The following is a 13,782-nucleotide window of genomic DNA, read 5'->3' as shown; positions in this document are numbered from 1 at the left end:
ATACAGCAGTTGATCCACTTGCGATATGCCGCCTGCTTAGATGATACAGCATCGGCACATTCACGAGTGAACCAACGGTTACGCGTACTCCTACTGACGAGATCTGAGCTAGGAATGTAGTATTCCATTCCCAGCATGATCTCGCCAGCAACAGCAGCGGCACTAGCTGACGGGTCATTTCCACTGAAGCAACGTTCCTTCCAAGGGACCGATGCATAGTAATCGCGCATACCGTCCCAATCCGCCGACTTATAGTGCCAAGATATGCTCTCCCTTGGGAACATACATTGTTATGCAGATGATAGTACAGTGCATGGTGGATACCAAGGACGCGCAATGGCTGGGCGGGCGGAAACTGAGGAGAGGCGGGAGAATCTTGTCATTGAACTCGATAGAACGTTAGAGCTCATCGCCAAATGGGGTTCTGATAATCTTGTTGAGCTTAATGCCATGAAAACACAGGTATGCGCTCTCACAGCGAAAAAGTCACCATTTTACCCTCATCCCTCCCTCTGTGTGCACACCGCTGAAGATACAAAGCAAAATCGCCATGCTGGGGATGGACGTTCGCTGCGACCTTAGTCCAAGGGATTACATCGAGGCTATTATAAAAACAGCTTCACGGAAACTCGGAGTTCTGAACAAGGTACGGCATTTTTTCACGCCACAACAACTGTGCCTGTTATACAAAACACAGGTACGGTCTTGCGTTGATATTGCTCGCACCTTTGGGATGGCTCCGCTAAGTACCTACTGGAGGCCTTGGACCGCTTGCAGCGACGTGCAGTACGCATTATTGACGACGTAAAGGTCACAAACACCCTTGAACCTTTACAATTGCGTCGCGAGATAGCAGCACTGAGCGCTTTCTATCGACTGTATCACGGCGAGTGCTCTGAGGAATTATTCTCTCTAATTCCTGCTTCCCCCTTCCTTCTTAAGTCCACGCGAGCTGGTTCTCGATGTCTCCGCCTAACTGTGACATCAATTCCATCGCGCACAAAAAAATTTGGCAACTCGTTTCTTTGTCGCACTACCAAAAAATGGAATTCCTTGCTCACGTGTTCCCCTCCTCTTACAACCCGGGTTCCTTCAAACGAGGCGTGAAGAGGCATCTTGCGGGCCGGCAAGGCGGTGACGGCTAGTACAGAACATTCTTCCCGACTGTACTGGCCGTCTTCGCGTTTGGACTCTACTACCACTTATCATCAGGTGGAGTAGAGTCATTTGCCATCCCGGACATATAAAAAAAAAGCATTTATCTTTACAAAGGTTGCCTGGAAGAGATCACCATAAGTGATAAGGCCGCCTTTGCATACTATATGTTCTACTTGCTATTATATGTTACTGAATATTTTTAAAGTGTGTGCAATAAAGGATTAATACATAAAATAAAATAAAAATAATAATATAATAATAGTTATAATTAATAAAAGTACATAATAAATAGCTTAGATAACAGTACAAGACGAGAAATAACCATTAAGAATATTAAATGTAAGTTGAAGATATATTTAAAACAACTATAGCGTATATTGTATTTAAACCCATAGACGGAAAGGCATTCAAGATAAACTTTCGTGGTTTCTGTAGTGCCATCATTTAATTGTTAGTTAGTTGTTTATATTGTTAAATAAATAAAAATTAAATAAACATATAAATATACAGACTGAGCCGGTCCGCGTTGTTAAATTCTTGTTTTTTGTCTTCACAAAATAATGGTCACTCTACAAGTACAGTACACACGTACACATATATAGATTTAATGAAGATTTATCAAATCGATGCATTAATGGGCGCGTTCAAGTGCATATATCGAGTCAAATGAAATCAAAGTCTATTTATTCATAAACAAAACAAATTAATTTTCATACGAAACTTTGTAGGTTGTGCTCCGATGACATTAATCGTAAGCCATTTAATTTATTGTAAACATTACAGATATACGTGTTACTTGCTTACTTTAAGTGTTACACATAAACAATGTAAATCCGAAATTGTTTTAAGTTTGGTTTCGTTTTTAACAAAAAAATTCAATTTTGTCTGTAGGGTATTTTGTGTGGATTTTTGTTATGAAAAAAATTAATTAAATTTGTTTCAAAAAACACTTTTTTTTTCTATATAATTGTCCAATATGAGAGATTTTTACGACAGGAAGCACCAATAACTTTTTACTTACCTGATCCAAGATTTGAACCCGAAGTTTTATCAAATCGATGCATTAGTCAATATATCAAGTCAAATGAAATCAAAGTGTATGTGTTTGTCAACAAAACAAATTAGTTTTCATATGAAACTTTGTTGCTTGTAGCCCATCAGTTAATACTAAAATAACTTAAATATCGATAACAAACTATTTTTAACTTTACAGTATAACAACTTGAATAACTTCATCGTGTAATGAATTGTCTATTTAATAATGTTTTTTATCAACTGTACCTTATCTTATCTTACTTTAGTCTTTGAGCTCGTATCGTTAATGCACTTCGACCCCAATGGAGTGTTCCTGAATCAATTCTTCCTTTTATGTCAGATATAATATTAATATTATGATTTTGAAATACATATACTAATAAATTTTAAGAAGCATGTTAAACAAATGTGAAATAAATTGTAATAAGTAACAACCAGTTACAGTTCTCAACGGACTTGCTATAAGAAAGTAAAATAATTTTTTAAATTTAGAATGATTGTGCCGTCGAAATTAATTTTCTACGTTCACCGCTCTTATTACGCTTATTATTTGTATTATGTCAACGACACTTCAAATAATTAATTGGCTTAAATCCTCAATTATACCTTGAGTAAATTTATATATAATTAAAAATCACAATAATTCATTGCTAGTTATTAGACCAAACTGTCCCCGCAAATTAATCCTTAGCAACGATTTCATAAAAAAAAATAGAGCCGTAGCAAACCGTATGTATTCGGTACTGAGTAACGGGCCATCTAGTACCGAGTAACAAAACGTTACACACAAATACATTTCGTTACTCGCATTTTTCGTAGTATGGGTATCTACACTGTTTCAGTTTACGTAAGTATTATTGATGTGTGTATAGAACATTTGCTGATCGTATGTTTTACGCGTGCGCGAGCATATTCGGTGAATTTTGTACTCTAGGTTCAATTTCATCCTAAAGAAAAAGATTTTCTTTGTTGTTTTAGTTTTGTTTAAAATATGTTTTTATTTTATTATTATTATGTTTATTTTTATTTTAAGAACAAAAGATTTTTGTTGTTGTTCGAATTTTGTTTAAAACATGTTTTATTTCATTTTTGATGTTTAATTTAATTCTAAGCAAAACTATTTTTATGTTGATTTACGGTGAGAATGTTATTTCAATATTATTATCAATAAATAATTTTCGACACCTATTTGTTGCTTTTTCTTTATAATTGATGCATAATGGATTGCGATGTTACTTTGATATAACATAAGCTCACAGGTAAAATTTTCAAAATAGTAAATCCGAATTTTTCATGAGAAGTAACGAGTAACGTAACGATACGGGTACGCTTTTTTTTTCGTTACTTTTACACCTCTAAAAAATCAATTAATAATTATTTTAGTTTAGTTTTTCTAATTATTGCAATTATCAAACTTATATATATTTGTTACGTCAGTGTAACAACAGTAAGTACCATTATCGTTTGCTTCTTTCTTTGAGTATTTAATGTTTTGCCTGATAAGACTCAACTTAAGGTAAGTTTTATTAATTACATTTTTAATATAGGCCAGTTGTGGAAAAATATACTTCTGTAATAGTATTCTGCCTCGCTTGTTTCTTGGTTTGATAACATATACTTTGTGTTAGGGTTGACGAAATTTTAGATATTTTAGAGTTAATTCAACCAAATAATACTTCATTTTATTATACATATTTATTCATACATAATCAACTACGCAGGATATAATGTAGTACCCGTGGATCGCCATCTACTCGTACTATGAAACATGAAACTCTACTTCGAGGGAACATCAATACAGAGAGTACACATACATTTGAACCCATACATTTGTTCTATAATTATGATATTGATGATTTTTACTGTACATTTTGTGTGCAAAACCAAGAACACTCTATATTCCTTATCTATCATAATCTGATGAGATAGCAAATCTGACTTCAATCAACAGCCAATCGTTGTCCACTGCTGAACATAGGCCTCTCCCAAGGTGCGCCAAAGCTCCCTGTCCTCCGCCTTCCGCATCCAGTTGGTGCCCGCCACCTTCTTAAGGTCGTCGGTCCATCTGGCTGGAGGGCGCCCTACGCTGCGCTTGCCGATTCGCGGTCTCCACTCTAGGACTCGTCTGCTCCAACGGCCATCGATCCTACGACATACGTGACCAGCCCACTGCCACTTCAGCCTGCTAAATCTGACTTCTGAATCTATAATCTATCTATAATATCGGTACCATGTAAAGGAGTATAATACTAGTAACTTTCTAAATCCGAGCTGTTACTGCAAAATACTTGATAGAGAAACATGTTAACAAAAAGAAAATTGAAGCTCACAAGCCTACCATTACATATTTTCTTTAAGAATCCACATAATCCTGCAACTGTGACATAATTGATAGTCTACCAAACAAATCTTATTTAACTTCCGCTCTACAGATAGTAACAAAATCAATAAAATTAAATATAATTGAGCGGGAAGGGATTCTTTAAGAAGAAAAAAAATTCTGCTGTCTCTTGAAAATACCTTATAAATTATTTCTAATACTTTTACATTTTTTGTCCCTCCTTCTGGAGTTAATTTATTTTCGTTTTTAAGAAAGGTAGGATCTACGATGCCACAGATAGACACAAAGACATACACGGCAAACTTTTTCACATCCCTTTTTTAGCGTCGATGGTTAGAAATGGCGTCAACTCTAAATCACAACGAGACACACCCATTTTGCTCTAAATGATAAAGCAAAATTAACTATGACGTATAATGGGATCATGTTATAGTTTAAATTAATTTTATCAAACCGTCGACCCGCAATGACCTCGTTACGATAAAATAATGATAGCGCAAAATATAAAAAAATGATAACTTTATCTTAAGAAAACCCGCTTTCATGACTTTTGTTACTTAGAGAAAAATTTGAAAACCACAGAACAATTTGACGTTTCTTAAAGGTTACTGCTGATAAGGGTATTTAAGTTTTACCTCATAAAATAGAAATTGCTACTCAACGGAATCCAATTAATATTATTTACCGACTTTTAAGGTTTATTGTTTTTAATATTTAAAATTTTGATATCGTGTCATGTTATTTATAATATCAGCTGAATAATCTAAAAACAACTTAGCAGCTACTGTATTAAGTTTGCCAATCTTTAAAAGCAATAGTTTTGCTTTCTTTCTATAAGAACACGTTTATTATATGCAAAATTAAATTATTTGTTGTATGAAAGCTAATTTTATGTTTGTGATAATGTTTTGTATAGTCATAATTACTTAGTTATCTTAAATAATCTATCTTAATTTTTTATCTTAATCTCCAACGAATATGAATTTGCGGGGCTGGGTTTTGAAACATTAGGTCCATGGTCGTCTGGTACTAAAAATATATAAAAGATCTGTCTATAAACTGGTTCACAATTCTGGTGACCCAAGAGCTGGCGCTTATTTAGCCCAAAGGCTGAGTCTAGCGGTGCAGAGAGGCAATAGTGCCAGCGTCTTGGGTACAATGCCACAGGACAATCTTTTAGACGTATGTTTTTGCTATAAATTTGTTGTGTATTTCGTTTTTTGTTTTATTTTATATATTATAAAAATAACCGTACATAGTTTCCATGGTTATCTTTAAAAATCTATGAAGTATCGTCAACTAAAGCAATATCATAGATATATACCAAAAATAGATAAATACATGCAGCGCTATTCTGTAAACACTCACTTCATTACTCATCCGTGAAATGTTGATAACCGACTTATTGTGATATACTATATTGATGCGTGTATTCTTAAAATCTTTTAATTGAAGACAATTTTGCATATCACTTTCTAAAATTTCACGGCCGATTTCTGCGGTGAATTTCGAGATTCCCCTAACAGAATAGCCCTACAGGAATTGATCCTTGTGAAACACCGTTTTAATTACAAATCCATTTTTAAAAACTTGAATTTTTTCACTTCAATCGAAATCAATAAGATTAAGATTAACCTACTACTGGTACCAGGACTATTATACTATTGACAAAAAAATGTATTGAGGCTATACTGGCTTTACTGGTGGTATTGCTTTGTGCAAGCTCGTCTGGGTAGGTACCACCCACTCATCAGATATCTCCCTCAAAACAGCAAATACACAAAAAAAAGATAATTGAACTCTTTTTATATAATAAATTAGTAAGGTGTCAATGGATGTCAATGATATATTAATTAGTTTAATGACCATATTGTTAATAAATAAATATTTGTTTATAATCTTTTAACTAAATATATCATTATTTTAATAAACATCTCACGATAATATACACTGTAGTTTACATACATTTTTATTAAAATAGTTTTTATCGAAAGCTGAGTAATAGTGTATTTTTTTTTATTATATATATTTTTTTTAATATCTCTTTTGATGAAAACCTTTTTTCAGTCTCGCCTGCTTTCTCTCCTTTTGATATTTTAAGGGAGAATAGGGCAATGACATTAATGAGACGAGATTACGCGTACTAACGATATAGTATTAAGTATATTAATTACCATGGTTAGCGGCGCATTTACTTTGTAAGAAATGATTAACTTATAGTGCTACTCTGTGGTCGACAATTCATCGTTAAGAGGCTGGTATTCATCTGTGTACTTATTAAAAAAAATGAACATCTCTTATTGCCTCTACTGACATCGCCAGAAATGAATCATTTCTCAACCACTTAATATAACAATCTTTTTTTTTTCACGCTGGACAAACACATTTATGTGTTTCCCCCACATGAGGTGGGGGGGTATGTGGGACTCGCCGGCGCTGGAGGCGCCGGAATACCCACTAAAAAACCAGCGGTACCCACTCCATCTTGTCGGGGGACGTCACGGGATCGCTTGCGCATACTACCGTGCCGTAATATAACAATCTTGCTACGCGCCATTATTTCTATAAAAATATATTTTCATAGATTCAAAGAATCGTACAGCTAATGCATGTATAATATAATAATACGGATAATAACTTACTTAATTAGTGAGTACATTATAGAGGAGACTGATGCAAGATTTAATCACTTAATGGTTGACGTCAGTAATGATAAATTATACTAAAATAACTGACATGTTATTAGATAAATTATACTGAAATATCCGAACATGTATAAGACAAACAAAATATGTGTGTCAAAAATATTTTATACTTATCAACAATGTTTTGAAAATGTCTGAACACAAAAAAAAATATTTTTAAAAAAAATATTTTATTTAAAAACAATAAGTATTTTCGTTATTACACATATTTATTATATTTTACCGATTAACATATCATTCAAATGTCAAATAATGCGAAAGCTTTTTCTTAGTTATTGGTTTTACTTTATAATATTTTCTATTTATTATGAAGCTTTATGTAAGAGGTTAATTAGCTACTAGTTTATTATCTCCTTTAATATAATAATAATAATATCCTGGGACATTATTCACACACGGCCATCTGATCTCAAATTAAGCTTTTACAGAGCTTGTACTATGGAAACCAGACAACTGATATACTACTTTTTCTTTTTGTAAATACTTAATTTTGTATATAGATAATTACACCCAGACTCAGGACAAACAGACATGTTCATGCGTACAAATGTCTGTTCTGGGTGGGAATCGAACCCACAACCTTCGGCGTGAAAGGCAAGTAACTACCAACCACACCAACCAGCTCGTCCTTTGAGAATGTTCTGCTATTTTAGCAAGTTTCTTTCACGGGTTCTTCTTAGGTCAGGGTATATCTTTTCCGAACCGGTGAATAAGTGTAAAAAGTGATTTTGAATTTTGAAATGTTTCGTATAACATTTTATACCCTAATTCTGTTTTAATATAAATAGACTACAATGTTCATATTGTCCTATAAATGCATCACGTGCTGACTTTATGCAGCTTGATATCAATTTATATATTTTTTAAATTACACGATTATAAAAATAAATTTTATAACGTAGTAATTATATGTATTCGATACAATTATCTGATAAAAAATAAACATTGTTATTATTTTAATTTTAAATTGCAATTATATTATAGTAAAACTGAGATCAATAACATTTGTATATAAAAACAATATTTATTTATTTCATCATATTAAAAATACATATTAGTAATAAGATTTGTACATATAGTTTATGCTTTGTCTTATTCTTTCGAAAGTCATCATTGAATTGAATATCAATGATGTCAGAAAGAAAAAAAATAAACAATACGCTTATTAGTTAAGGATGAGCTTATACCAAATATCCCGTAATATAATTATCCTGTGATAACAAAATCATAGGTTAACATTAAACTAAACTTGTAACCTTGAAGTAAGTATCAATTATTTTATCTTAAATATTTCTTATGAAACTTTTTATCTATAAAATGTAAAACATATCCCACTATTACCTTACAGTCTAACGACTTTACTTACAATAAGATATGCCTGAAGAACTGCCAAGTAACACCATTGCTCTCCTCTATTTCAAGGGGCATTCACATCTTTCACCGACATACGGCTCTTTACGGACTTTTAGTCTAAGAACTTTTGACACGGGCAGATCCTTCTTCATATCACGGTATAGACTATAGTCAATACAAATTTATCACTTAATAAGTCTCTGGCCATTCCCCTTATATCCAATATGTATGTATGTAGCAATATCCAAATTAAGTGTAAGTCACAACAATAGAAATATCATAAAGATCTGATAATTGAACAATGCTCACTTATTGGACAATAGCAGGGCGACAATCGCTCCGCACCGAGTCGCCGAACGAGAGGTCAACGACATTAACCCTGTCATTCATATTATGTCAACAAAATTGTGAACTTAATAAATTCGGGACAGTCATTCATAGACTGTATATCACATGGCACAGTGAATACAACACGTGCACCTTAACAGAAGGTCACCTTTTCAAAACTGCACAAATACCAATTTTTTCAAGTGTCAAATTTATCACGTGCTTGTGTAGGAAAATATTGTGAGTCATTTGAATCTATCGAAACAAATTCTAATTCACTTACCTATATTCTCGCTAACCCACATCGCAGAATCGTCGTGAAATGAGCTCCAAATTATTTTCGTTAACAAGACGGCAGGAAGAACCAACCTAGTACCTAGGTAGGTATTACCTAACACTTACCACCCTATCACGGGGACTAAGCTGCGGGAGGAAATGAGTTTATTATAAAATTATATAAGTATATATGTAGTATAGTAGTTACATAGTAACAAAATGTGAAAAACTACATATTATTTAAAACGAACCGCTGTTCAACATGCTGATTAAAATATCTTATCAAATATTTAAATGAATTCAACCTACCTACATAGAAATATCGAAAACACAATTTAACACAGTTTTATTCAATGATATTTTCCTAATAAATTTGTGTATTTATAAAATAGTTAATAATACAATATTACTAAACAAATCTGAAACTTCAAACGACTGACTTAAGACTTAAGCCTTAAGACTTCGGTTTAAAAAAGTTAAATATATTTAATTTTATATTAATTAATAATAAAGTTATCTTTGTATTTCGCTTTCCTTGCTAATTAGGTATAAAAAAAATCATTAAGTCAGGAATACACATGTATTAATAGTAGCCAGTAGCTATTTGGGTCAAGGTATGTCTGGGCAAGACATAGGGAAAAGCATGAAACTTGCAAGTTGCCGCCAACTATAAATATTTATTTCCTTTGTAATAATGGCTCATATATAACTTGACTAATAAGTAACAGGTTAGTATACCTGTTGTTTATTAGTCACGAAGCAGATGGTACGTAATTTTATTTCCAAATATACCTCAGTGATATCTATACTAAAGAAATTTTATTGCAACCCGGCAATACGGTAAGTATTACATTTTACTGTCATTGGTATTTAAATAGGCCGTTTATTGAGAAACTTTATAGGCAGAATTTACGTTACTAATCTGAGATGCGAACGGTAACCATAAACTCCAAACAATTAGGGAATCTGTAGACACTACTCATCGTGTCTATAAAAAAGGGCATTAATTTAAATTGAAAGCGGATGATACCGCGAGACCATCAGACAACCATATCTATTATAAAAACGACACAGTAACCATTTAACGAAATACATTTTATCTAATACAAATTACCAACCATACATGACAACCATATGAGCAAACGCATGTAAAAAAACAATGTTTACGTTAACAGATTAACATCTGCAAGTGGTTAGAGCAATTCAATCGATGATTGATAATGATTTATAATAACATTTGTAGATATTTCATCGCATAAAATAATTCGTCCGTACGAAGTCGGGACCAGGTGACTAGTATTGTATAATTTAATAAATAGTGTCACGCCTCCGATAACAGCGAATCACACGCCGGCGGCGTCCCTGCCGCATGTCGTTCATCTTTGTCACGATTATTTTATCAATTCCATTAAATACTATATTCAGAATATTTATCCTATATTCTTATTTTTAGATGGGTCTTATCTTATTTTTATAACATTATCAAATAAAAAATACGACTATCATAATATTCTTAATTTAATTGAACACAAATTGACAGTTTCTATCACATTTAAAATTTACATAGAAAGAGAGGAGTTTAATTGAAATTCGTTTATATTATCACGTATTAATAGTGAATTTATATTATTTTTAAACTGAATTTGTCGTCGTAGCTGTTTAATCCTAGCGACACGCTCCGGCTTTGCACGAGTAGCAGGCATGGTGTTGCTGGCTTTTATTTAGAACTATTTGAGGGGAACTATATGGTAGAAACCATACATTATATCTCCATAACCTTATCGAATTAAGAAGTACACTTACGACTCGAAGCCTGTCGAGATCCACTTTTTCTCCGTCATCGTAACTTTAACTAGTTAAATAAATATTTACAAATTTCATCCATTATATACAACGTAAATTATATTTAGTACCAATATGAAAATCTCTACAGCTTAATGGAAATATTATGAAGACGACATAGGCATGTATATAATAGATGACCCTACATACTGCGCGTCCGATAGACTCTGACATTTCAACTCTAAAGATGGAATACACTAAGCATATAGTACATGCATTACATAGAATTAACAATGAGTATCATTGATCGCAAATTTATGATATATCTTTGGGAAAGCTTCCGAATTATATTCGCTTAGCTCTGATAGAAGATTCTTCTGGATATAAATATAAGGAAACGATATATTAAAATATCATTTATTTTTGTTTAGATAACAATTTACAAAAACATTGATCTTTTCCAAAAAAATTATATACCAGTTTCCGTTCGCGGTTTCGCCTACTTGTGAGGGAGTGGCGTATTATTATGTCCTGCACCATTGATAATCTGTATGCAAAATTTCAAGAGTTTCACAAACAACTCAATTTCAAATTTATAATATTAGTAAGAACATATGGGCCATTTATTTATTATACCTGTGTGCATATATTTTTAGTGATTTTCCTTGTTATTGTATAATTGATAATATAAAACAGTGGCACAAATAAACAAATAATATCATAAAAAAAATAAAACGCGTGGAACTCGATACATATAACTGAAACTTATGACAGACACGTTACATACAGAAACGTTGGATTCGTTTTTTGCTAGTGGTCACTAATAGCAATGTTGGGTACTGTGACTTTTAATGGCGTGAAACCAACAAAATGGGCGAATTCCCCTATTTTAACTTCACACTGTCGACGGACACCATATATTTTATTTTCATTTTTTATACAAAAATAATGATATGGCACAATGGTCAACATCTCGTTATCCATTGTGCCTGTAGAATGGCTTACTCACCCATCAAACCGGAACGCAACAATACCAAATGAGATGTAAATACATTTCAAAATATACTATTTTTATACATATGTACATAAATATAAACATTTATCAGTGAAAATTAAAATAACATGTTGCCTGAGCTTGTTGAACTTTCGAGCTAAAACGTAGATATATAACATAAATAATATCTTAAAATGAATCGTTTCAAAATAAATATTTTCTTACAAATATGTTTGTGTTCGTTAACGCGTGTCTGTGCGTCACAGTTAACATGCTATGTTATTGCGATATACGTATACAAAATATGACGTTAATTATTGCTTTTGGTTTTCATATTAATTTACGCGTTATTGTAAAACTCTTGTCTAGATCAATTCTGAATTTGGTTAAGTAATGGTTTTTGAATATTTTATTGCAACAAATCACACTATATGTACTTTTCATGCATACTTAAACCTCTAATCAAGCCGTACTCAGGATTTATTGCGTATATTTTAATATTTTTTCATCAGATACCTTTCAGATACTTTGCAGTGGCCGTGGTCACAAGCTGTTATTGTAGATATGAATAAAACTTTTGAAATTTAAAATAGTTGAAAATAAAATAACATCAGGTTGGCCAACCACAAAAGCCCGGCGGACCGCAGGTTGAGTACAGCAGCTCTAAAAAGTATATATCGAAATCCATTTTATGCAAAAATTTCAATAATTTATCATCATTTTTAATGGCGGGTCGGCGCTAAGGTTCAATCCAGCACTGCATTTAGAGCAATCATTTGGGGCCGAATTCTACTAATTTATAACGATTACGATACGTTCCTGATTCAATTCCCGATTCAACTTTGGATCATTTGTATTTATTCGAATTGGAATCGAACCGATATGATGTTAACATATACCGTTTTTTCAAAACCAAACTTAAGTTTTAACTCTTATAACAATAGTCGATAATTAAATTAAATAATAGGAAAACGGGAAAAACGGCAACGATCACGCTTCGATTCGATTGCGATAAAGTGAGAATTTGTTAGTAGAATTGCTCTTACTTTGCTTTAGTCATGATTGATACAGTAACAGCTACAAGACAGTGGCGTTGCTGTACCAATGCAATTAATGCAGTCACATGATTCAATAAAAGTTTACTACATTTTCGTACATTCATTTTAAGCCATATATTTTTTTACGTAGACAACAAGGAATATGGTCGTATGTACGTACTTACAACTATGAATGGTCATCGAAGAACCACTCCAAGTTGTATAGCACATATAACTTGATATAAAAAAATATTACAATGTCAATTTCGATTCTCTTATAATATTCTTCGGCTTCTTATCTAACGCTGAATTTATTACAAATAAACTTTTGGATAAAGCGTTTTTGAAGCTTAAATATTTTAACTCTAACCATTTCGCCTCTAGCGAGTAGAAACGACAAGAAACTCGTAATTTTAAAATAAATGGTTACTTGTCCCAATTAGAAATTTCAATTATTATGCGTTGGGACTCGAAAAGACGTGTTATAATTGTTTATTCGTCTACTCCTTAACTGTTACAGATTATAACAACTCAAACAGCTTGTTATGATTTAAAAATTAATGTCAAATAATAAATAATTAGACAAAAAATATATATAGATCAAAATTAAAAATAATTCGTGTAATAATCGTAACGATATGTATAATTATAAATACAAATGTAGCCTTCAAATACTTCAAAAAGTTTTATTTTGAATTTTAATATATATTAAATATATTTAAGTAACTAATCTTTCTAGTTTCTTATTTTATTTCTTTCTCTTAAATAATACAT

Source organism: Nymphalis io, chromosome 17 (genome assembly GCF_905147045.1).
Source record: "Nymphalis io chromosome 17, ilAglIoxx1.1, whole genome shotgun sequence".
In the NCBI taxonomy this organism is placed as follows: domain Eukaryota; kingdom Metazoa; phylum Arthropoda; class Insecta; order Lepidoptera; family Nymphalidae; genus Nymphalis; species Nymphalis io.
The sequence above is the reverse complement of the archived record's forward strand: the minus strand, read 5'-3'. Positions refer to the sequence as shown.